This window comes from Camelus dromedarius, chromosome X, assembly GCF_036321535.1.
Source record: "Camelus dromedarius isolate mCamDro1 chromosome X, mCamDro1.pat, whole genome shotgun sequence".
Lineage (NCBI taxonomy): Eukaryota > Metazoa > Chordata > Mammalia > Artiodactyla > Camelidae > Camelus > Camelus dromedarius.
The window spans coordinates 53,668,432-53,694,333 of record NC_087472.1 but is presented as its reverse complement, the minus strand read 5'-3'; the positions used below and the strand labels follow the sequence as shown (position 1 = coordinate 53,694,333).

The 25,902-nt window shown below is 35.4% G+C and overlaps 1 pseudogene; it reads right to left on the bottom strand.

Moving 5' to 3' along the window:
- The window catches only part of LOC105102006 (ubiquitin carboxyl-terminal hydrolase 44-like), a 131,644-nt pseudogene extending 106,734 nt beyond the window's left edge, over nucleotides 1-24,910 (bottom strand).
- Between the last annotated feature and the right edge of the window lie 992 nt (nucleotides 24,911-25,902).

Below are 25,902 nucleotides of genomic sequence, written 5' to 3'. Positions count from 1 at the left end.
CTGTAACCTATAGAAGACAATTTTTATTTAAACTCAAGCTGACTATTAACACAAAAGCCAATGTACAAGAATAAGTGAGAATATATGATTTTGGAAACAGAGGTATTATGAAAAGGCAAGGAAGGAGGAAGAGAGCAAGGAAGCTATATTTAGCAAAAAAGAAAGATACTGAAGACAGAAGAACCCAAAGATTGAGATTTGAGAAGGATAAATAGAATTAGAAGGAAAGGGGGGTTATTGCTGACAAGAGAGCAATAGTAATTTATTGTCTCTTTTATGTATCTTGCTATATAATTTGTAAAGATGTTAAATTGAATGTTCCCTGAGAGGAAGAACTCTGTATTAGTTATCTTTGTGTCCTTAGAGTTCTTAGCAGTTTATAATGCAAAAAAATAAATGTATAATGAACATTTGGCAAATAAACAAAAAATTTAATATTTCTGCTGTCACATTTCTCCCTGTTACAAAACACCCAGAAGATGGAGATTTAGCCCAATTCCCTTTTAGTTTATTTTATGATAATTATTAACCTTTATTGAGTGCTTATTAGGTATCAAGCATGGGGTAAACACTTCACAATTATTATCTCATTTAATCTTACAATAGTTCTATGAGTTAGGGAACATTATTATTCCTGAGTTTAGAGAGATTAATTGACTTGCCCAAGGTCACACAACTAAATAAGTGATGAAATTATCAACCCATTTTGATCTGACTCCATAGCATTTACTCTTTGGTTTTCACTTGTTAAACTCTGTCCCTGAATATTCCTATTAGACTTTAGACCAAAAAAAAAAAAGGCACAAATATTTCCATAAAACTTTCTTTTTTCATCATAGACCTAAATATTACTAGTGATTCTCTAAAAATATATTAAGATTTTCACAATAAAACATCCTTTGTTCATTGGTTTTAATATAAACTCTTTATAATCAGTTATTCAAAGCAAAATCAAATTAAGAAGACATCAGAATATCCTGTTTGGGATGTGCTGGAGACACAGAAAGGGCAAAAAAGGAGAAAAAAGATGACAATAAAATGAAAAAATGAAAAAAAAGTAGAAAAGTTTTCTGAAATAATGAGGGGATTAGGTAGTCAGGAAGGGGATTAGTAAGAGAATGGTGAAAGGACAGGTGACTGACAAGTAAGCTAAATTACCACCAGATGTTAATTTTTCATTTATCATACAAGTGTAAGTGGGATGTGTCACTTGGCTTCTTTTGGCTGTATCATCTTACACAATGTACACATAGTTCTTTCTGAAAAGTACTCAGTATCAATGTTTCTCAATCTTATTTAGGTCATAACCCCTTTGAAAGTCTGAAGAAAGCTGTAGACCCTCTGTTCAAATGCACATATACTCCAAATGTTGTGTACAATTTTCAAAGACTTCCCAGATCCTCTGAATCCCATCTGTAGATCTTAGGCTAAGAATCTGTAACTTTACTAGTGTTATGATTCCCACTCCAGATGGCTAACAAGATAAAGGGAGCTAATTGAAGGAGTATGAGAGAGAAAAGATAGTAGTTTCACAGCTCAAACCACAGAAATGCCATTATACATAACGTACTTCTTAAAATTATTCCCCAGGGTCTAAAATGCCTAGTGGCAAAGGACCTCTAAAGATAAAACTGTTGATTGTTGTCTACTGATGCAATCAGAATTAGGGATCTACTCATTAAAAGGATATTGTACAGTATTAGCAGCAGTTATATGTTGATAAATGTTTAACAACTAGCTCTCAGTGAGATAGGGATTGCAGAGTGAGACGGAAGCTCTAATTCATAGTATTTGCTGATTTCCATAGTATAAATAATCCAACCAAAGCCAATTTTAAGCTACCAGTGAGCAGTCAACCAAACACAGAAGCACATACTTATTTATTTCCAACATACAGATAGATATAAATGACCTAAAGACATAGTAAAATGTAGTAAAATAAAGAGGAAGTTATGAATTTTGAGTATTAATTCACTTTGCTTTTAATATTATTTAATTACAAGTTTATAATTTATTTTTAAATAATGGTTGTGTTTAACAACCCTGACACTCATATTTTTAAAACATTTTTTATTTTGAAATAATTTTGGATTTACCGAAAAGTTGCAAAGATAGTACAAAGAAGTCCCATTTCCCCTTTTATTAACAGTTTCCAGTAATGTAAAATGGAGTATTTGTCAAAACTAAGAAACCAACTTTGGTACATTACTATTAACTGTACTTCAGACTTCATTTGGACTTCCTCAGGTTTTCCAGTAATGTCTTTTTTTTTTTTCTTTTCCAGGATACAGTCCTATATATCACATTGCATTTAACAATTATGCGTTTTTAGTCTCCTTTGGCCTGTGAAAATTTCCCAGTCTTTCTTTGTTTCTTTTGACCTTAAGAGTTTTGAAGAGTACTGGTCAGATATTTTGTAAAATGTAGCTCAATTTGGGTTTGTCTGATATTTTCCTCAGGCCTAGACAGATGTTATGGGGTTTGGAGAAAAATACCACAGAGATGAAGTGCCTCTTCATATTATATCTTATAACAGGGATATATTAATACCAACATGTCATCGTTGGTGATGTTGATCTTGATCACTTGCTTAAGGTGTTATCTGAGGTTCCTCCACTGTACAGTTATTACCAACTCAGGCTGCTATAACAAAATACTATAGACTAAGTGGCTTAAACAACAGACATTTATTTATCAGAATTCTGGAGGTTGGAAATTCTAAGACCAGGGTGCTGGGAGTTTCAGTTCTTGATGAAGGCCCACTTCCTGACTTGTAGATGGCCATCTTCTTGCTGTGTGCTGACATAAACTCTTCTTTGTGTATACACTGAGAGTGGGATCTCTGTTTTATTCTTCTTATAGCAGCACTAATCCTATCATGAGGGTCTAACCCTTTGACCTAATAGTCTGAATCTATTACTTCTTAAAAACCCCACCTCCAAATACCATGACATTGATGGATAAGGCTTCAATATATAAAATTTGAGTCAGACACAAACATTCACCCCATAACCCATATTTATTCTGTTTTTGGAGAGAGTCACTAAGTTCAGCTTATACCCAAGGGTGGGAGTAAGCTCTATATCCTTGAGAAGGGAAGGTATCTATATATATCACTTGGAATTCTTCTGTAGGGAAGAAGTGTCTCTGCTTCTCCATTATATTTATTTATTTAACTATTTATTTATTACTAGTAACTCATGGATATTTATTTTATGCTTTGGGTTATAATCTAATGCTATAATATCTATTTTGTTGTCCAAATTGTTTCAGATTTGGCCATTCTGAGTCTTTCATACTGGCTCTTATGTTGTTTTGACATTCCTTATTTTGTTTCTTGAGCACTTCTTTACTTTCTGGCACTATAAGATGCTCTAGGCTCATTGTGATGGTTAATTTGTGTGTCAACTTGACAGTGCAACAGGGTGCCCAGATATTTGATCAAACATTATTCTGGGTGTGTCTGTTAGGGTGTTTTGGTATGAGATTATTATTTGTATCAATAGACTACAATTACTTATAAAATATATTGCCCTCCCATATGTGTGTGGCCATCATCCAATCAGTTGAAGCCCTTACTAAATAAGACAAAAAGGCTGAGTAAGAGGGAACTCCTCGTACCTGACTGTCTTGTGTTGGAACATTGGTCTATTCCTACCTTCAGACTCAAGCTAAAACATCAGCTCTTCTTGGGTCTCAAGCTGCTGGCTTTCAGACTGGAACTTACATCACCAACTATCCTGCTTTTCAGGCCTTCAGAGTGGAACTGGAACTACACCATCAGCACACCTGGGTCTCCAGCTTGATGACTGTAGGTCTTGGGACTTCTTAGCTTCCATGATTGCATGAATCACTTCCTTATAATAAACCTCTATCTCTCTCTCCTCTCTCTCCACACACACACACACACACACACACACACACACACACACACACACACACACACACACATACACACACACACACACACACATACACACACACATACACACTAACTGTTCTGTTTCTCTGGAGAATCCTTATGATATACTTATATTTTTCCTGCCACATCCCTAGGATCCACCATTTCTCTAAGAAATCCTGGTTCCTGTAATTGGAGAATGACATTTAGAAATAAAGATCCGGGTATTGCTCCACTATTTTATCTGTACAAAATGCATAGTTTAGTTAAGCATTCCAAAAATTTTTGACGTATAAATTACCTCATTTTTTTGCAGCTTTTCAGTGCTGAAAAATATATTGCTGTAAATTAGTTAATAAACCTGTAAATTAACCTGTAGTTTCCAAATTTTGTGTAAAGTTGTAATAATGATTATTTCAGTTTTAAAAAATAAAACTTCCTGAGATTTTTCTTTTGTGACCTAAAGTGTTTACCTATGACCTGTTCCCTGGAGGAATCAGAAATGATATCCTGAAAGTTTAAGCCTATGGAAACTTTGATCACTGTGTGGACTGACACCTTGAAAAGAAATAGAAACAATCTTAAAAAGGTAGTGAAAATAAAAGATGTTCTTATTTAATTTCCATAGATCATAATTGATCTTATGGTGATTTCAATACATATATTGCTTTGTTAAATTAGTTTATCAAAGTATGAAGCATGAGGTAGATAGTAATAAAGGTACATGCAATAGCATGAATCCCAAAGCATCTCTCCTATTATATGAAGAAACATATGGCCCTAAATTTTATAGTTTTCTATTTATAGCAGAAGAAAAAAGTAGTGTTATAGATTATAAGAGGTGAAACTTTGAAGAGCATATAGTCCAGCCTTTACATTTCTCTGATGGAGAAACTGGAGTCAGGAACGAGGAAGTGAAATTTTAAATGTCTGAAATAAGACTAATAATTTTCCACAATATTCTCCTTATTCCTTATTATCAATCTCAGTAAATGGAATCACAGTTCACCTAGTCTTTCACTCTAGATATCTTACAGTTATTCTCACAATATATCAAATAATGGCAGCTCAACCCAAATCTGGGCCCTCTCTATCTAAGCTTTAAATTGAAACTTCACCATATTTATCTAGAACTATTCAACAAATTCCAAATTAGTCTTCATAATGGACTCTGGTCCATTCTCTATTCAGTCTACATTTTTAAAATACACTCTCTATGCAGTTTAAAACAGCTTTATTTGTAAAATATTTTTATCACACCATTCCTTTTTAAAAATATTTTATTTCATGTATGTAGGGTTTTTTGTTTTTGGGGTGATACATAATTAGGTTTATTTATTTGTTAAGTTACTTTTTAACAGAGGTTCCGGGGATTGAACCCAAGAGCTCATGCATGCTAAGCATGTACTGTAACCACTAAGCTATATCCTCCCCTCCTTTATCACATTATTCTTTCTAACAAAAGACTTAATCAACTTCCTATTATATACAAGGTGGACTCCAAATTCTTTATAAAGACAAACAGTCCAGGTCAAACTACTCCTTTATCTTTAATTTTTGCCACACTGCACAGAGGGAGTTGACTTTTAATAGTATATTACAATTCTGCCAAATAACATATAAAGTATGGGAATTCACATAAGATCACTGATTAGAAATGAAGATGAGGGGCAAGATATTTTGAAGATTAACATGATTTACACTTTCTAGAGCAAATTTTAATTTTTCAAAAAAAGCCATTGTAATTTTTAATTGTCATGATCTTGTTTCTAAGGTGGTGATAATAGTGGTGATGGTGATGTCAGAGGTGAATTCTAGATCTAATCTGAGAGGTGCTAGTAAAGAATCTAGGTGAATCCAAAGTCAATTATTATAATTCTCTGTGCTGTCAGGACATCCCACAGATATATCTAAACTGCATATAAATTCTTTCTGAACCCAAGGGCAGTAGCTAAATCCATGTTATCTTGCTGATGGTCTACTTAGACTTTTGAATATTAGCCTCCTGAATCCCTTTTTTCTCTACTCAGCTGGCCTGTTGGGAATTACCATTATCTTACAGCAGATAATCTCATATTCACCATTCTCAGACTTTAGTATGCATAGCAATTACTTGGGTATGCATTAGAATTGCAGATTACTGTATTTTATGATCTGAGATTTTGATTCATTGTGTTTGGGGTAAAGCCAAGCACTTTTAATTTTTAACAAGCTCTCTTGTTGATTCTGATGCCAGTGGTCAGGAGACCATACTTTGAGAAACATTGTAACTTACAATTATGGTTTGCCACGGAAATGTGTACTATTGTCAATTGTTATATTATTTGAATGCTACTTCACTTCTGAATTGAACTTCACAGAAATCTAAAGGGCTGGATCTTTATTCCCTGCCTGTCATACCTGATGGCTTCTACTTGTGAGGTATGCTGAGTCCTCAATGACTAGTTTCTGCATGAAGTAGTAAACTAAAGATGTACAGGACCAGGCTCAGATCCTAAAAGAAGGATGGCTTGAAGTTGAAATCACACTTTCCAAGGGTGCATAATGAATGAACTTGATTTGAGTGTGATCTGATGGGTGGTGCAAGGTAGCAGTAGTTTCAGAGTAGAGATAACATTTGTGTTTGAGCATGAGATGGCAACCTTAGGATTTTTGATCAGCTGTGCAGATTGGAGGAGACTCCCAGGCAATAGCTGAGGGTATAAAGAAAAAGGTCTAGCTTTTGGAAAGAAAAAAATGTCAAGAACTGGTAGGTATTCAAGGCCAAGGGAAATGCTCAAATGACAATGGGGAAGCTGGAAAACATTCAGCATAATAGAGATTTGTTGGTTTTGGTTGTCCAGTATAAACTTCCTTTTCCTAGTTAGTATTTTAATTTCATTATGAGGAGTTACCTCTTCTCTACTGCATCTGTCTGTAATCAGGTCCCACTTCCTCCCCTAAACACGAGATGAACAAGTGATCTTAATGAGGCCAACTAAATACTATTTTCTTGGAATTTAAAACTTGAAGAGAGTTGCAAAAAGACTGAAACAAGTTTGAGCATATTCTATTCCAGCAGAGAGTCTAGTGCATACTCTTTTTCTACAAGAGCATTCTTATTTCTATAGTTACATCTTCTTAGCTCTCCAAGAGCTGCCTTGGTTCTTGCCAATTTCTAAACCTGGTTCTTCTCCCTTCCAGTCATTTCTATGAAGAAACAATATATTTTCAATTAACTTTACTTTGCTTAAGTTAGCCAGATTTACTTTTTGTTGCTTGTAAACAAAGAATGCCAACTAATATATTCAGGAAGATAAGACAAAAACCACATCAGAAGGACTGGAAAACTATGATATGAGCTTGGGAGAAGAGGATTCTCTGAAGGGAGAGCAGAATTTGGGGAGACTTATTGGGCCCAGAATCTGGCTCAGTTGTAGGACTGAGATTAAAAGAATCAGTTCCAGATCCTACCTGTCAGTGATAATGTGTTACTAATGTATTGAACAGGGTTGAGCCTGAAATTTGAAGTTATTTTGTACTTATAGAGAGAAGTATTTGGAAAAGGCAGAGACTTACAGCATCTGACATACCCCAAAGATAGCTCCAGAGCTAAATCTAGGCCTTCCCAATCATCTTGATCCACTTCTGTAAACCAAGCTATTCCTGACTGTGTACTAAGATATGACTCTAAGAACAAGCAGAAGATTGTGTTGGTCAAGATAAATACTGGTTCAGATCCTTTAATTTATCCCTTTCCACATGTATATCACATATAATAATTTGTATTGGTGGGGATGGAAGTAAGGGTAAAGAAGAGACAGATGGTGAAAAGTATGTTTATATATCTATCTTGAAAATAAAATTAACATTTCTTTACATGCCATCTTGTTATGGTAGGAAAAGAAGGCAGAGCCAGAGATTGATGAGTCTTAAGCTGTGATTTGATTGTAGGTGGATAATTCCCACCTGGACAGATAAGAAATGTTCAAGAAAATTGTTAACTGATTCAGCATAGGGAAGTATAAAAATATTCTATATGTGATTCTAAAATTCATATACCACTCTTCTTTCTACTAAGACTTTACTTATAATATACTTTCTCAGTTTTAAGCTATTTTATTTTACAGGTATTTTACAGTAAACATGTATATGTATTTCAAGTGTTAATGTGAGTTTTATCCCTCATTGAATTATAAAAATGAAAAAAAGATTGTCCAGAAAACTTTTCCCACCTATAAGCATTGTGTGGTATTAAAGGTCGAAGCATTACTTATATTATAAATACAGCCTCTGCTCTAAGGACATCCTATCCAAGTGCACAAAGCCAGAGAGTCTGAAGCACAGGAAACAGGATATAGTTCTTGGGCACTTCAGAATCTGAGGGGTTTGATGTATAAAGTGGCTTGAATGGTGCTTGCTGCTCAGTGATAAGAAGTCAAATTTGCCTTACTATCAGCTTAATTTCACTGCTTCTGATCTAGTCAAGCCTGGAGTCAGACATTGAAAAATATAATGTTTCAGAGTCTCACCCTTGTCTTTGTGATATCTGCACTTCTATAGCTTTGGTTCCTAAGGCCTCCAGAAATTCATTGGATATACATGGCAATAGCACTAGGTCTACATTTCTCTCTCTCTCCATCTCTCTCCCTTTCTTCCAAAGAGAAAATGATAACCTAAATTCCTTTGGAAAAATGTTCCTTTCTAGAACCTTTAATCAGGTAACTGTGATTAAAGGGAACCTTTTCTGAACAAAAATAAAATAAAAAGGAAGTGGAATCTGGTCTTATTTAACACACACACACACACTATCATACAACATAGGCAGCTGCACAGAATTTTTGTTCTAAGTGGACAATGTAATGAGTTTTCTCAATAAATGCTATGATGAATAAAAGTCTAGATCCTAAAATAATCCAGGCTTTGGATAAAACTCAAATTTTAGCTTCAAGCAAGTACAAAATTGAGCCAGATTTGAAGTTTTACCTTGCAAGGCATGTCTTATTTAAGAGAAGGTTAACATAGCTTAGTTGGAAATTACTGTCTTCAAATGTCTCTCTGTTTAGTCATGTTCACTCAATTAAAAAAATGCAATAATATTGTTGACTGAAATAAAATCACACAACATGAGTTGTGGGTTAAGTTTTATTTGGGGCAAAATGAGGACCAGGAGACAGCATCTCAGAAAACTCTGAGAATGTGTTCCAGAGGCAGGGGTAAAACTTAGTATTATATATGATTTCAGTGTAAGGGGGATGTTCAGTCAAGCACAGGTTTAGGCAGAGGCTTGCTTGTAGTCACGAGGAGCAGATATCACTGTTAATGATTTTAGTGCTTTTCTAGACATGAGGAGATGTCTCAGAAAAGAATTGGGCTCATAAAATCTTCTCCTGAAAATATCTATCTAAAGGCCTGTTCAGCCAGTTTTTCCAGAGCACAGAGTGCCTCATTCCTGATCTCCTTTCTGAACTCCTTTTAGGGTATGTTTGAGGTCAGTGGCTGCAGCAGCTTGTGATTTAATCCAAGCAGAGGTAGATGGCAAGTGCCAAAGTGATCCAATCCTTGTAGAGGCAGATGGCAAGTGGCAATTTTTAGTTAGCAATATCTAGTCCTCCAAATCTTACTCTGCAGTTTCCTCTTGCCTTCTGCCATTTTTATTTGGTTTGGTTTGACAGGAAATATTTTCCAAAAGTTTTGGTGGAGATTGTGCAGTTTCATTAGCTTTTGGAATTATCACACAAAGATATGGCAGAATAGGTCAATGACTTATAGTTATAGATAATTTGATTTGGGTGATAAAAATTAAGTGATTTTAATCAGGGATTATTTGATGTTTAAGGCAATGCAGACAGCTTGATGGTGATCAGAAGGTATATACGGTGACATATATATGTCATATATACATACATATATATATACACATATATATATTTTATTTGAGAAATTTGGTTATTTCTAAAAAGCTATATATGTGTCGTTATTTTTGTTCACAAAATAAGGATAATTTTCTTGTCTATATTTTTCCTCTAAGAAATATAGTATTGAGAGAAAGCAATCAGATTAGTATGTTTGCTTTATTTAGTTTGATCCATTAATTATTTCATCCACAATTTATTTAATCTCTTAAACTTTTAATTTACATATAATAAAAATAGAGTCTGACTCCTAAGATCAAAGACTGATAGTGAACTCTCCTGGCTCTGTGCCAGGTTTTTCTGCATTACGATTGCCTTTCTTTTACTAAAATGAAGACAATCAGGTTCGGAAAGCTGGAGCTGGTATTTGGGCCAATATATGGCTTTATCATGAGAATGTTTGCTGAAGGCTCATATCCCACAAGGATGTGTAAAATCAGTCAGCAAGGAAATGGTTCAGATTAGCTTCTTTTGTATCTTGGGCAGGTTAGCCAAAAATCCCTCCCCAAAACCCAAAAAGAAAATTTCAAATATGAATGTCCCCTGGCCTTAAGTAGGGTACCTGAGAAAGGAACTAACCCAGTTAATAAAACACTACATCATTTTAATTGCCACATAATTGCTAGAGCAAGTGAACTTTATAAAAAGTATGCTTCATAGTTATATCACATTTTATATATTTCACTATACTCTCACTAACATTCTGCTTGCACATCTTGCTAGGGGACTTCACACCTCGGGTTTCAAAGGCAAAGTTGTAGTGATAAGAATATGGGAAAAGGTTAAAGTATGAGTTAGTGGAAGTAAAGACTATGTCTTATTCATATTCATATCCATGACATCTATTACAAAGTTGTCATATAACAGGCATCAAGTAAAAAATATGTAAATGAATGAATAAACTATCAGTGTGATCTTCAATAAATGCCTTCTACTTTCTGTGCTTCAGTTTCCTCATCTGTAAAATGAGAGAATTGGCTGACCTACCTTTTAAGTCTAACAATGCATTCTAAGCAGATGTAATATAACCTCTTCTCCAATTTTTTCTTCAAGCTTTTCAAAAATTTTCTTCTACCTGGTCAGAGCTATTAAAAAATTATCATGATCTGTAGTGTAATACTAAACGATGGAACAGAGTTCTCTAGAAGGAAACAATCTAGAGTGAGAGACTTGGATACTTTGGGGATAAAATTACTTTATCAAATTAAACATGAAGTCTTAAAAATACTTAGATACTACAAGGAATGGGGAGCACTCATGAGGCTCAATATAGTGGCTATTTACCAATTAATACAAAAGTGTTTCAACATTTTAAGAACTAGTATGGGCTGTACCGGTGCATAACTGTTGAAAGGCAGCCCTGGTAGTTCAAGTTTCAGGTATCAGGGAAATTTTAGCCAAAAAAATGTGAACATCGCTTCCATTGGCCCTCTCACCATGTGTAAATAGTTCCACCATAACCAACTCTTTATCCTTTGAAAAAATAATGTTTGTATCCTTTACCAAATATAAAATTCTGCTATATTCTTTATATTATATGATCCTTACTTTATACTCTGGTCTATAGGTCTACATTGAATGGCTCCTGCTTCCTAACAATTAGTTCTCTACTCAGCAGCCAGCCAAAGCTTTTAAAACATTACTAAAATCCTACTACTTTCCTGATGAAAATTCTTCAATAGCTTCTTATCCCACTTAAAATGTGATTCAAACTTTGTATTATCATCTCTTAAGGAAACAACCATGCAGCGACTGACAAAACCCAGTACCTGTTTATGTCTAAAATTATTTTGCTCATCTTTCTGTTTATTAACTTGTCATTAATAAGTTCATGGAAGCAGGAATCTTACTTATCTTGTTCATTACTGCAAATGCTTGGAATGTAATCGTCCAGTAAATGCTTATGGAGTTGATGACACAAATATTTTCCTCATTTTATGGATGAAAAACTGATTTTATAAAGAAGTTATTAGCTACTGAAAACTAGCCCTTTTCAGATATTCTCCTTTAAAATGGAATCAAACCTAAATAATAATAAATAATGATTTTTAAGCATATACTCTATGCCAGGCATTGTTCTAAGTAAGTGCTTTACATGTATAGCCCTATTTGATCCTCACATGAAAGGAGGAACAAAGGAAGAAAAGATACTCTGTCTTCAGAACCTACATTCTTAACTACTAAATATTACTGCCTCTCATAGTAGATTTGATAATGTAGTATGATAAAAAGTTGACTCTACAACAAAACAGACCTAGATTGAAATTTTAGTTCCAGTACTTGTTAGTTGTGTGACCTCAGGCAATTTAAAAAATTTATGCCTAAGTTCCCTCATCTGTCAAAAGAGGATAATAACCTGTTTTTCATGGTTGTTGTGAAGATTAAAGATAATGTATGCAGAGTATCTGGATAATAATAGTTGTTCAACAAAATAATAACTATTATAATAAATTAATAAAAAAAACTTTTATTTTTGACTGAAGGGGACAACACTGGTTCTTGAGGGAGCATATAGAGAAAGGAGAGGTTTGTAACAATTTTATTATGATTCAGACATGTCTGTGAGACCAAAAAGTGGTTGAGACTTGTAATGGAATAGTGGTTGTGCTTTACCACTATTGTTTGCTTTACAAGTTTTCCTAGTATGGGTGCTAGGTCCATATGGCTTTATGCTTTTTTGTTTGTTTTGTTGTTTTTGTTATTATTGTTGCTTTGACAGCAAAGAAAGATTTGACTAAAATATTTGCCTAAAGGCAAAGCTTTTCTAAATATGACACCAAAAGTACAAGTAACAAAAGAAAAAATAAATTGAACATCTTTAGAGTTTAAGTTTTTGTGCTTCAAAGGCCACACATCAAGGTAATGAAAATTCATAGAAGAGGAGAAAATATTTTCAAGTCATATATCTGATAAGAGAGTTGTATCTATAATATCTGAATTACTCTTACATCTCAACAATACAAAGACACTGACACATTTTAAAAATGGACAAAGAATTTGAATAGAAATTATTTCATGGAAAATATACAAATGGCCAACAAGCTCATGAAAAGATACTCAACATCATTAAGTAGAAAGAGACTATTTTCTCTACAACTCTAGCAGAAAGTCAACAACACTAAGAATTTGGTCTAGCTGCCTGGAGTTTGACTAGGCTGTCAAGTGCAAAGGACACTAACAACAGATTTGCAAATTAGTTTGCAGCAATATGTTCCCTAATGCAATTATCCCTACCCTTCCTAGTGGAAAGTTATGTGTGTTCATCTAGTTGTCTGCTGGCTCTTTTCTTCTTTCACCAGACCTTGTCCTATACTCTATCAATGGAACCACTAAAAGTGTAAACAAAGCAGTAGCCAAATTTCCACATCATCCATTGTAAAAATGGGTCACCAAATCTGGAAGCAGCTCCTGAATAGGGTTTCTGAAATGCTTTGAGCAGTGAAAAAATAGTTTTAGTAGTATATCATATCCCAAGGCAAAAATTTTGAAGGAAATAACACTCGTTTAGATATAAACCTGATTTTTTAAAAAATTTCGTGTTACTTTTCAGTCACAGCATGTACATTTCTCTGTCATTGTCATCCTATGTTCTCTGACATAATGTGAACTTCATATATGAGGCATTGCTTGAGCTGTTAAATGTTTACTTTGATGAAGCTTAATCAAAGACCCATGCTGAATTGGTCCATAGTGCCTGTAGGTGATAGTTTGAAAGTATAATTGCATTTTTAAAAGTTATAATTGTTCTAAGCTATTCAGTTATTTCTTTAATACATAGTAAGTAGTTATTTATTAAATTATCTTGCCTTATATGGAATAATACCTTTTAATTTAAAAAATAAATTTCAAAGTAAAATTCATATGGTTTTTACTGCAATTTTTTAGTTTCATTACTTTAAATATAAATTTGCTTATTGGTGATATTTTCTATGAACAGCATGAAAATTACTATTGGACTATCAATTCTATATTGATTTAGTTTTGTTGTGTGTTCAGTTTGGATATGAAAGGGTTATTTGTTTCCAGAGATATTTAAAACTATTGTTCAGGTTTGATTTGGTTCAATGGGAATATTACTCACCTTTCTGCATTGTATTTAATGATGTAGGTGTATATGTCACAGCCATTTCTTGGTTATTCATGCTAACAGAGGGAAACAGTGTCTTAGATAATCCAAAAACAATGTCTATATACCTTTGGGATGTGATTTTGAATTTCCATTCAATTATGAAAAGTTTGTGCTCTGGGACTATTTTTAAAAATAATTAGATCACATCTTCATATTTCATCCTGTACTGGCATTTCTTTGCCAGTTCATATATCATTATTGATAGAGAAAAGCCTTTTTATTCTAGCTTCTGCTATCATAAAAATAATTGATTTGGTAGAGTGACCTTTTTTTTCATTTTCAAGCAATTGTTGAGCTCTTATTTTGTATTAGGCACTCTGCTATGTACAATAAGGGATACAGAGATTAAGAAGACAGTACCTGCTTTGAGAGAATCGTAGTCAAATAAGAAAGACAAGACATTATACACAAATCTATAATGATTAGAGAAGTATAAAGTGCAGAAGATTTATTTCTAATTTGGATGAGCATGAAAGGGAGCTGAGAAAGACATTTAAGTGGGATTGTGAAGGACAGTAATATCCAAGTGTCTGAGTATGGGAGAAAGTATCTTTCCTGACTAGGGATATTTTGAAGCATGTTGGGGATGTGATTGAGTCATCACAAAAAGGAGTAGTGACAAATAAGTTTGGAAAAATAATTGAAAAGCACTTTGATTGTGTTAGAATATGATAAAATTATAGTGGCTAGTAACACGTGTATGTGAATAAGAGTTGAATATTCTAATGTTCCAACATTTATTGAGATGATCTCATCAGTAACTATATTAAGCAGATGCATTAATATTTTATTTCTGATCTTTTATGTTACATTTGAAATATAACAAAAATTTCATTTGAAAATGGGCAATAGAAAACCTAAGGAGGTTTGCTAACTCATACATTAAATTTTGTACAGTTACAACAATCTAGACAAACTAATAAGGATATGGAGTGGGAACATTTTTGTAATTGCATTAATTAAAAAGAAAGTCATTATTTTGTAGTTATTTTATTTATTGAAAAATTATTTTTAGCAACATTGATTTTTGCAAATTTATAATAAATTTAATAAACTCATTATTGAAATCAGGTCACAAAGGGAAACCTGCTCTTGTGAATGAATGGCTGGTCAAAAAATGATTTCTGCCACTGATGCTCAAGGGGCTCATTTTTCCCTGAGAAAAATTATTGATTTATTTGGCTTTCAGCCCTCAAGTCTGAATCCAAGAATCAGCACAGTCCAGTAGAAAAAGGGCTGAATGAACAAAGATTTAAGGTAGTATTTGGCTTAAGTTTCACTTCTTGTAGAATGTATTTCTTTAATGATTGTGTTTACATAAGGAATGGATCAAATTGGGATGATAAACTTTAATACACAGTAACACAATATCAAGTATACCAAGTTAAAACAAATATTCCCATACTTCACAAAATGAAAGCTAAAACAAGACAGAAGGGAGGAGCTAATGCACAAATGTAGCTCAGCTTTTATAATGGTTGTGTCAGCTATTTAATTAATCACTAACAAGCTTTGTTCCCCTAAGGGAAAAAAGAAACATTGTGACATAAAACATACCTCACATCTGATTTCAGAAATCTTTGCATGTATAAGTAAGTTAAATTATGTCTGCATAAGAAATGATGGCTCTTTTGAAGTACACGCTGATTGTGACTTAGAAGTTTGAATATAGCAAAGAAATGAACATTTTTTCTTGCTTGAATTTCCCACTCCCCTGGTCAAGTGGCAGTATTTACCCTATATTATATACTTGTTAAGCAAAAGCTTTAGTGAGAAAGAACATATTTCTCATTTAGAGTAGAAATGTCAGGAGACATCCAATTTTTGGAATCAGGTATTTCTTTTTTTTTTAATTCTTAAATACATATTTTTATTGAAGTATACAGTTTACAATGTTGTGTCAATTTCTAGTGTACACCACAATGCTAAAGTCATACATGAACATACATATATTCATTTTTATATTCTTTTTTACCGTAAGTTACTACAAGATATTGAATATAGTTCCTTGTGCTATACAGTATGAACTAGTTGTATCTCTTTTATGTATAGTAGTATCTGCAAATATAAAACTTCCAATTTATCCCTTCCCACCCCTTCCCACACCCCTAGTAACCATAAGTTTTTTTCTATGTTCATGTGTCTGTTTCTGTTTTATAAATAAGTTTGTTTGTCTTTTTTTTAGATCCCAGATATAAGTGATATCACATGGCATTTTTCTGGTTTAATAATTTTCTTTTGTATTAGCTTGGTTTCTTTTTGTTTTTTTGTAACTCTGTTGTATGCTTTTGAATTGTGGTTACCTTGTTTGTCAAGTATGTTAACCCCTTACTATACCTGTTTGCTTTAGACTGGTAGTAATGTAGGCTGAAACACATCCTAAAAAGAATGAAGGAAAAAAAAAAGAAAAGAAAGAAAACAGAGAGAAAAAATCTATATTTTCTTGCTCCCCTCTCCCCTTCTCCCACCTTTTGTTTATAATTTTGAAGTTTTGGGGTTTTTTTGTTTGTTTGTTTTTTGGGTTTTTTTTTGCATCTTCTTGTTTATTCTCTTGCAACTCATCATATTTATTGCTTTTCCACTTACGGTTTTCTTGCTTCTGTAGCTTCCTGCTTCTTTTCTATTTAGAGTAGACCTTTCAATATTTCTTTTAGCATAGGTTTAATATTACTTAACTCTTTTAGTTTTCACTTGTCTGTGAAATTCTTTATCTCTCCTTCTATTCTAAAGGATAATCTTGCTGGATAGAGTATCCTAAGTTGCAGTTTTTTCTCATTCAGGGCTTTGAATGTATCTTGCCACTCCCTTCTGGCCTGCAGTGTTTGTGTAGAAAAATCAGCTGAAAGCCTTATGGGAGTTTCCCTTGTAACTAACTGTTTTTCTCTTGGTGCCTTTAGAATAATTTCTCTTTAACTTTGGCCATCTTAATTATATTATATCTTGGTATAGGTCTGTTAGGGTTCTTCTTCTTTTGGACCCTTTGTGCTTGCCATACTTGGATATGTTTCCTTCTTTAGTTTTGGAAAGTTTTCAGTCATGATTTCTTCAAATACATTTTCAGTCCCTTTTTCCCTTTCTTCTCCTTCTGAGACCCCTATTTTACATAGGTTGGCATGCTTTATATTATCTCATAGGTCCCTTATATTGTTTTCTTTGTTTTTTACTTGCTGTTCTGATTGGGTGACTTCTGTTATCCTGTCTTCTAGATCACTTATTTGTTCCTCTGCCTTACCTATTTTTGACTGCCTTTATCTCAGTTCTTATCTCCACCATTGAGTTTTCTATTTTTAATTGGTTCCTGTTTATAGTTTCTATTCCTTTTCATAGTGTTCTCTGTTTCTATTCATAGGCTCTCTTATTTCCTTCAGTGCTTTTATCACCCCTTTTCTGAAGTCATAATCTAGTAGATTGTCAAGATCTATCTCATTGTTTGTTCTTTTGGGGGATTTTTCTTGTTCTTTTAATTGGGAATGGTTCCTCTGCTTCTTCATTTTGCTATATTTCTCTGACTCTATGGATTTAGGAGTATCAGTTATCTACTGTGATCTTGAAGGGTTGTTTTTTGTTTGTTTGTTTGTTTGTTTTTATTTAAAGTGGGAGCATTCCTGTGTTGACTGTGTGTATCTAATAGTTTTGTCATGAGGGATGTTCTTAATGTGGATGGTTGCCATGTCTTTCTTCTGTGTGTGTTGGTTATTAACTCTTTGATTGTGGGTGTGGTTGGTGTTGTGGTGATCAGAGCCTGCCCTGATTGTTGTTGTTGAGTGGGGCCTTGTTTTTTGTTCTGTGGTTGTCACAGCCTTGACAGGGGCCAGATCTGCTCCCCTGTTGCTGGAATAGAGGCTTCTAGACCCATTTCTGAGCTGTGGTGTGTGGTAGGCAGGGTTGGAGTGCTTCAGCTGGGAAGAAGAGTCACTGAATGTACCTCCACAGAGGATGTCCCCTAGGAATTGCTCTCTGTAGTTTTGCCTGTCACTTGTTATTGGGCTTAGAAAGTGCTCTTTGTTGATGCTGCCTTTGTGCTTGCCTAGCTGTAGGAATACTAGCCACCCACTCTGGTGTTTCCCAGGTTCTGAACTCTAGGAACCATCAGGGAAGATCCACCAATGTCAGATGCTAGGGCCTGTCATAGTGAGCATGCAGTCATACACCTCAATCCATGGTGCACCACAAGGTCAGCACAGACCTCAGCCCTGCCTCCATGTAATGTACTGTATGGTTCCCTGGCCTGTTGTAAATACCTGTATTTGCCCACACTAAGCACCAGAACTCCTCTCATTGTCTGCCCATCCCAGAGGTGTGAGTACACAAAGGGTCCAGAGAGAGCAAATCCATCTACTCTGTTTTGGGCTGTAAACAAATCTCAGTCCAGCCTGTGAAGTTGCAGGGCCACTGGGTATGGATTCAGCTGTCAGCCCCACCTCCATACAGCAGCAATGGCTATGACCAAGCCCCACCTCTCTTCTTGAGATAACACACCCACAATGGAGCCAAGAGGAGATAGGTGCTATGGCAGAGATGCATTGCAACCCTCCCCACATGTGTACCAGCAGTGGTGCTTATTTATGAGGGTCCCATGCAGTTCTGTTCCACACACACCCCCAACCAGAGCTCACAGTGCCCTGTAGTCCCCTGAGGCTGCCTCTGTGTAGTGGACCCCAGCCCTCTGCCTAGGATCCTCATTCATCTCCAGCAGCCAGTCCTGGCTTGTCCCTGTCAGTTCACATCTAGGGCTGGGGATCACAGGCAACCTCCATACCAGTTTACCTTAGTTCTGTCTGCCAAGTGACTGCCACTTTTCCTTCCAAGCCTTGGAAGATCTGCTTCTGTCCCTGCTGACCTTCCATTTGGAGAGGGGGCATCCCAGTGTGAGGGTGCCTTTTTTCCTTTGCTGCTTCCTCCCTGCAGGACCAGTCCCACACCATTTTTTTCTTTTTCCTTTTCTTTTTCTATCTTACCAGATTTTGTGAGAATCCTCCTGTATTTCAAAGTGAGAGACACTGCCAGAGTTTGGCACATGTTCTGTGTGATCCAATGGGTTTGTGGATGTAATTCTTATTGTATTTGTGGGAGAGGGTGAGCTATGTGTCTCTCTACTCTGCCATCTTGGCAACAAATCAGGTATTTCTATAAATGAATTAATCATTAGGGCATAAAAAGCACATTTGTATAAAACAACAGTTCAGAGTATCTTCATATCAATTTTATTCTCTATTGTTAATTATTTTTAACATCTTTGTTAGGTAGGAATCATAGATAAAATTATTTACATATTACTGTTGAGGAAACTTTAGTTCAGAGAGTTTGACGTTGAGAGCTCAGACATCATCTCCTGACACTCAGATCAGAAGATTTTTTTTTTATTCTTTTAATTTTGAAATAATTTTAGACTCATATAGAACTTGCAAAAATAGTATGGATAAATCCTGTGCACCCTTCACCCAGTTTCCCCCAATAAGATCTTACATAACTATGGTACAATGTCAAACCAATAGTATGATATCCTACCCTCTATTTCTTCCTTGATTTATTTTTGGTGTACAGTTCTATAAAACTTTATCACATGTAGAAATTTGTGTAATCACCACTACAATCAAGATACAGAACTGTTCTATCATCCCAAAGGAATTTTCTTTAAAGTTAAATTCTTTCCAAATATAATCCTTGGCAATCACCAATTTATGTAGATACAAGTCCTTTACAAGATATGTGATTTGAGAACATTTTTCCCGTTCTGCAGTCTGTCTTTTCATTCTTTTCTCAGAGTCTTTCACAGGGCAAAAGTTTCTAATTGATCGACTTTACCATTTAAGAATTATTCTTTTGTTATCAAGTTGACAGACTTTTTGCCTAGCCCTAGAAGCTGTTGATTTTTTTCTCTTTTTTTTTAAAAAATTGAAGTACAGTTGATTCACAACATTGTGTTAGTTTCAGGTGTACAGCAAAGAGATTCAGACATGTGTATATATTTCACATTATTTTCCATTATAGGTTATTAAAGGATATTGAATATAAGTACTTGTTCTATATAGTAAATCCTTGTTGCTTACCTATTTTATGTATAGTGGTTTGTATCTGTTAATCCCATACTATGAATTTATCCCTACACACCTCCTTTCCCTTTGGTAACCATAAGTTTGTTTTCTATGTCTGTGAGTCTGTTTCAACTTTGGATATAGATTTTTTTTGTGTTACTTTTTAGATTCCACATGTAAGTGATAAATATGTCTTTGACTTACTTCATCAAGTATAATATTCTCTAGGTCCATCCATGTTGCTGCTGGCAATATTTCACTTTTTAATGGCTGAGTAGTATTCCATTATATATATGTACCATTTATTTTTAAGCCAGCTGTCAGTTGAGGGGCATTTGGATAGTCTCCATGTCTTGGATATTATGCATATTACTGCTGTGAACATTGAGTGCATGAATCTATTCTATTTAGAGTTTTCATTTTCTCGAGATATATACCTAGAAATGTGATTGCTGTATCATACAGTAGCTCTATTTATAGTTTTTTTAAGGAATCTCCATACTGTTTTCCATAGTCGCTACAACAATTTACATTCACACCAATACTGTAGGAGGGTTCCTTGTTCTCCACATCATTTCAGTATTAATTATTTTAAGATTTTTAATGCTAGCCGTTCTGACCTATGTGAGGTGATACCTCATTGTGGTTTTGATTTACCTTTCTCCGATAAGTACCAATATTCAGCATCTTTTTATGTGCCCATTGGCCATCTGCATATCTTATTTGGAAAAATATCTATTTAGGTTTTCTGACTGTCTTTAGATTTGATTCTTTGTATTTTTGATATTGAGTTATATGAGCAGATTATATATTTTGGATCTTGATTCCCTTTGTCAGTCACATCATTTGCAAATATTTTCTCCTGGTCCATTGATTATCTTTTCATTTTGTTGATGGTTTGCTTTGCTGTGCAAAAGCTTCTAAGTTTGACTCGTTCTGATTTATTTATTTTTGCTTTTATTTATTTTGCCTCAGGAGACTGACCTAAGACAATATTGCTATGATTCATGTCTGAGAATGTTTTGCCTAGATTCTCTTCTAAGAATTTTATGGTGTCATGTTTTATATGTAGCTCTTTAAACGACTTTGAGTTTATTTTTGCATATGGGGTGAGGGAGTGTTCTAATTTCATTATTTACATGTAGTTGTACAACTTTCCCAGCACCACTTGTTGGAGAGATTATCTTTTCTCCATTGTATATCCATGCTTCCTTTGCTGTAGATTAATTGATGGTAGATGTGTTGGTTTATTTCTGGGCTCTGTATTCTGCTCCATTGATCTATATATCTGGTTTTGTGCCAGTACCACACTGTTTTGATTGCTGTAGCTTTGTAGGATAGTTTGAATTCCGGAAGGGTTATGCCTCCAGCTTTGTTCTTTTTACGCAGTATTCTTTGGCAATTCTTGGTCTCTTGTGAGTCTATATAAATTTTAAGATGTTTGTTTTATTTCTGCAAAAATATTACAGGTATTTTGATAGGGATTGTTATAATTCAGCAGATTGCTTTGGATAGTATGGCCATTTTAATCATATTAATTCTTCCAATACAAGAGCATGAGATATCTTTACATTTCTTTGAATCATCTTCCATTCCTTTTATTGATGCTTTATAGTTTTCAGTGTATATGTCTTTAACCTTCTTGGATATGTTTATTCCTATGTATTTTTTTATGTGATTTTAAGCAGGATTATTTTTTAACTTCTCTTTCTTATATTTCATTGCTAAGTGAAAAGAAATGCTGTATATTAATCCTGTATCCTGTAACCTTGCTGAATTCATTTATCAGTTATAATAGTTTTTGTGTGGAGATTTTAGGGTTTCCTATATAGAGTATCGTGCCATCTGCAAGTAGTGAGTTTTTCCACTTCCCTTCCAATTTGAATACCTTTTTTCTCCCTTTCTATTGTCTGATTGCTATGGCTAGGACCTCCAGTACCATGTTGAATAGAAGTGGTGAGAGTGAGCATCCTTGTCTCATTCCTGACTTTAATGGGAAGACTCTCAGTTTTTCACTGTTGAGTATTCTGCTGACTGTGGGCTTGTCTAAAATGGCTTTTATTATGTTGCCATTAAAAAAATTGTGCTGATATTTTCCCCCATACCCACTTTTGTGAGCATTTTTATCATGGATATGTGTTGAGTTTTGACAAATAATTTTTCTGTACTTATTGAGATGATCATATGGATTTTGTCTTTCCTTTTGTTAATGTAACATATCACTTTGATTGACTTGCTTATGTTGAACAATCCTTGTGATCCTGGAATGAATAAAACTTTATTATGGTGCATGATCTTTTAATGTATTTTTGGATTCAGTTTGCTAATATTTTGTTGAGGATTCTGGCATCTATATTCATCAAAGATATTGGCCTGCAATATTCCTCTTTTGTAGTGTCTTTGGTTGTAGTATCACAATGGTAGTGGGTTCATAGAATGATATTGGTAGTGTTCCCTCTTCTTCAATTTTGTTTAAACAGTTTGTTATTTGTGTATTTGATAGAATTCCCCAGTGAAGCTGTTCGGTACTGGATTTTTGTTTGGAGGGACCTTTTTCTTTTATTACAGATTCTATTGCACTTCTAGTGATCATTCTGTTCAGGTTATCTGTTTCTTCTTGTATCAGTTTTGGTGGATTGTATGAGTCTAGAAACTTGTACATTTCTTCTAGGTTGTCCAATTTTTTAAAGTATAACTGTTTATAGTATTCTCATGATTTTTTATACTTCTGTGGTATCAATTTGTATTTGTCCTCTTTCATTTCTTATTTCTTTTGGGTCCTCTCTCTTTTCTTCTTGGCCAGCCTGGGTAGAGGTGTATTGATTTTCTTTATCTTTTCAGAAAAGCAGCTCATTGATCCTTCATGTTTGTTTGTTTTTTTTTTTTGACTCATTTTAATTTATTTCTTTGATGATCTTTTTTATTCCCTTCTTTCTGCTAACTTTGGGTTTTGTTTTTCTTTTTCTAATTCTTTAAGTGTTTTGTTAGATTGCTCCTTTGAGATTTTTCTTGTTTCTTGAGAAAAGTCTGTCTCTATGAACTTCCCTTTTAGAACTGCTTTTACTGCATCCAACAGATTATGTACAGTTATGTTTTCATCTTCATTTGTCTTGATATATCTTCTGATTTCTTCTTTGATCTCATCATTGACCTATTTTTTTAGTGACATGTTGTTTAATTTCCATACATTTGTTCTTTTCCCATTTTGTTTTCCCTGTGGTTGATTTCTAGTTTCATGCTACTGTGGTCAGAAAAGACACTTGAATTAGTTTCTATTCACTTAAATATGTTGAGGCTTATTTTATGACCTAGTATGTGGTCCAGGTTAGAGAATGTTCTATGCACACTTAAAAGGAATGTGTATCCTGGTGTTTGGATATAATGTCCTGTAGGTATCTGTTATGCCCAACTGTTTCATTGTGTCATTTAGGATCTCTGTTGCCTTATTGATTTTTCTGTCTAGATGATCTCTCCATTGATGTCAGTGGGATGTTAAAATCTCCCACTATTATTGTGTTATTTTTCATGTCTCCATTTATGTCTATTAGTATCTGTTTTATATATTTAGGTCCTCCTATATTGGGTGAATATATGTTGAGTATAATATCCTCTTCTTGTATTGAACCCTTTAATGTTATATAATGTCCTTCTTGTCTTTCTTTATGGACCTTTATTTAAGTCAAATTCATCTGATATGAGTATTGCTACCCATACTTTCTTGTCATATCCGTTTACATGAAGTATCTTTTCCATCTCTTCACTTTCAATCTCTATATGTCTTTTGCATTGAAATGAATCTCTTGTAGGCAGAATATTATAGGTTCTTGCCTTTTTAACAAATCAGATCTGCCATTATTATTCATTTAATTGGAACATTTAGTCCAGTGGCATTTACAGTAATTATTGATAGGAGAAGGCCAAGATGGTGGAGTGGTAGGACACTCGTAGCTCACCCTCTCCCACAAATACACCAAGACTCACATCCATAACCCACTCAGCCAACCAGAGCACTTGTGGAACTCCAACAGAACATTGTCCTCTTCAAAAGATAGAGATGCCAAAAATCCGGTAGGAGAAAAGGAAAAAAGAAAGAAGAAAAGGCAAAACAGTGCAGGCCAGGTCCAGTGGGGAGGAAGTGGCAAAGGAGGACTACCACTCCTTCACTGGGTCTACCCTTCTCCAAAAGAGAGGCCAGCAGGATGGAGGGGGAGCCTCCGAGGCTCAGATCTGTACAAAGCAGCCCTTGACAACAGAACTAAGTTAAACGGGCACAGAGGGTCCCCACAACACCCAGCCCAAGACACAAGCTGGCAGCTGGGGGCCAGGCTGGGCCGGGCTGCCCAAGCCAGGCGGAGGACTAGGGCAGCTTCAATGCAGGAGCCCGGAGGATTGCAGGGTTCTGCGCGCCGTGGATGATTGGGTGCACAGGGCAGAACAAACTGGGCCCTCCATAAAACAGCATGACTGATGTACCCTGGGGGGAAGGATGCATACCCCCATCTCTGAAAACCTGCGGAAGGTTTTTGTGTGAAGAGAAGTGGGGCTAAGGCACAGCCACCATATCCTCCAGCACTTACCACCCTGGCAGTGGCGGGGGTGAAACTGGAGTCCGCACCTGGAGGCTTGGCAGCCTCAAAGGCCAGAAGGGACTTGTTTGCAGCCTGAGGCAGATGGGTTTCTTCCGCCCTGGTGCCTCAGAGAGCTCACGCCTCTGGGACAGACAAGGGGCTGGATTTTCACATGCAGCAGGGCCAGGGCTGTTCCGAGGTCTTCTTGGAACTCTCCTGTGGAGCACGGCCCAGGGCAGAGTGGGTGGCTGTACAGAGAGAGGTGCCTGGAGAGGGCAGGTGGCCCCCGCCTTCCCGCAGGAGTGCAGCAACTGACCTCGGTGCTGGGAGGGGGCGTGTTCCGCCCACCTACTTGACCAGCCTGCAACATCTGATTGCGGCATCCGGAAGGGCAGTGACCCGCCCACCCAAAGCTAAGGAGAGTTGCGACTGACCTAGTGTTAGGAAGGGGCACAATCTACACGCTGACAGGCACTGGGAGCAGCACAGATGAGGGCGCCAAAGGAGGGCCTCTGGAAACAGCAAACTGAGTTTGCAAAACAGCGCGAAGACATAAAGATATCTCATTAAGAGCACATAGTCTCCAGGAGAACCCCCCTTTTTTTTACAGTCTGTTTTTACTTTTTCTATTTTCTATTAACTTTTTCTAAATTTTTTTAACATTTTTTATTGATTTATAATCATTTTACAATGTTGTGTCAAATTCCAGTGTTCAGCACAATTTTTCAGTCATTCATGGACATATACACACTCATTGTCACATTTGTTTCTCAGTGAGTTATAACATTTGGTGTATATTTCCCTGTGCTATGCAGTGTAATCTTGATTATCTATTCTACAATTTTGAAATCACAGTCTATCCCTTCCCACCCTCCACCCCCCTGGCAACCACAAGTCTGTATTCTCTGTCTATGAGTCTATTTCTGTCCTGTATTTATGCTTTGTTTTTGTTTGATTGTTTGTTTGTTTGTTTTTGTTTTTTTAGATTCCACATATGAGCGATCTCATATGGTATTTTTCTTTCTCTTTCTGGCTTACTTCACTTAGAATGACATTGTCCAGGGACATCCATGTTGCTGCAAATGGCATTATGTTGTCGGTTTTTATGGCTGAGTAGTATTCCACTGTATAAATATACCACTTCTTCTTTATCCAGTCACCTGTTGATGGACATTTAGGCTGTTTCCATGTTTTGGCTATTGTAAATAATGCTGTTATGAACATTGGGGTGCAGGTATCATCCTGAAGTAGGGTTCCTTCTGGATACAAGCCCAGGAGTGGGATTCCTGGGTCATATGGTAAGTCTATTCCTAGTCTTTTGGGGAATCTCCATACTGTTTTCCATAGTGGCTGCAACAATCTGCATTCCCACCAG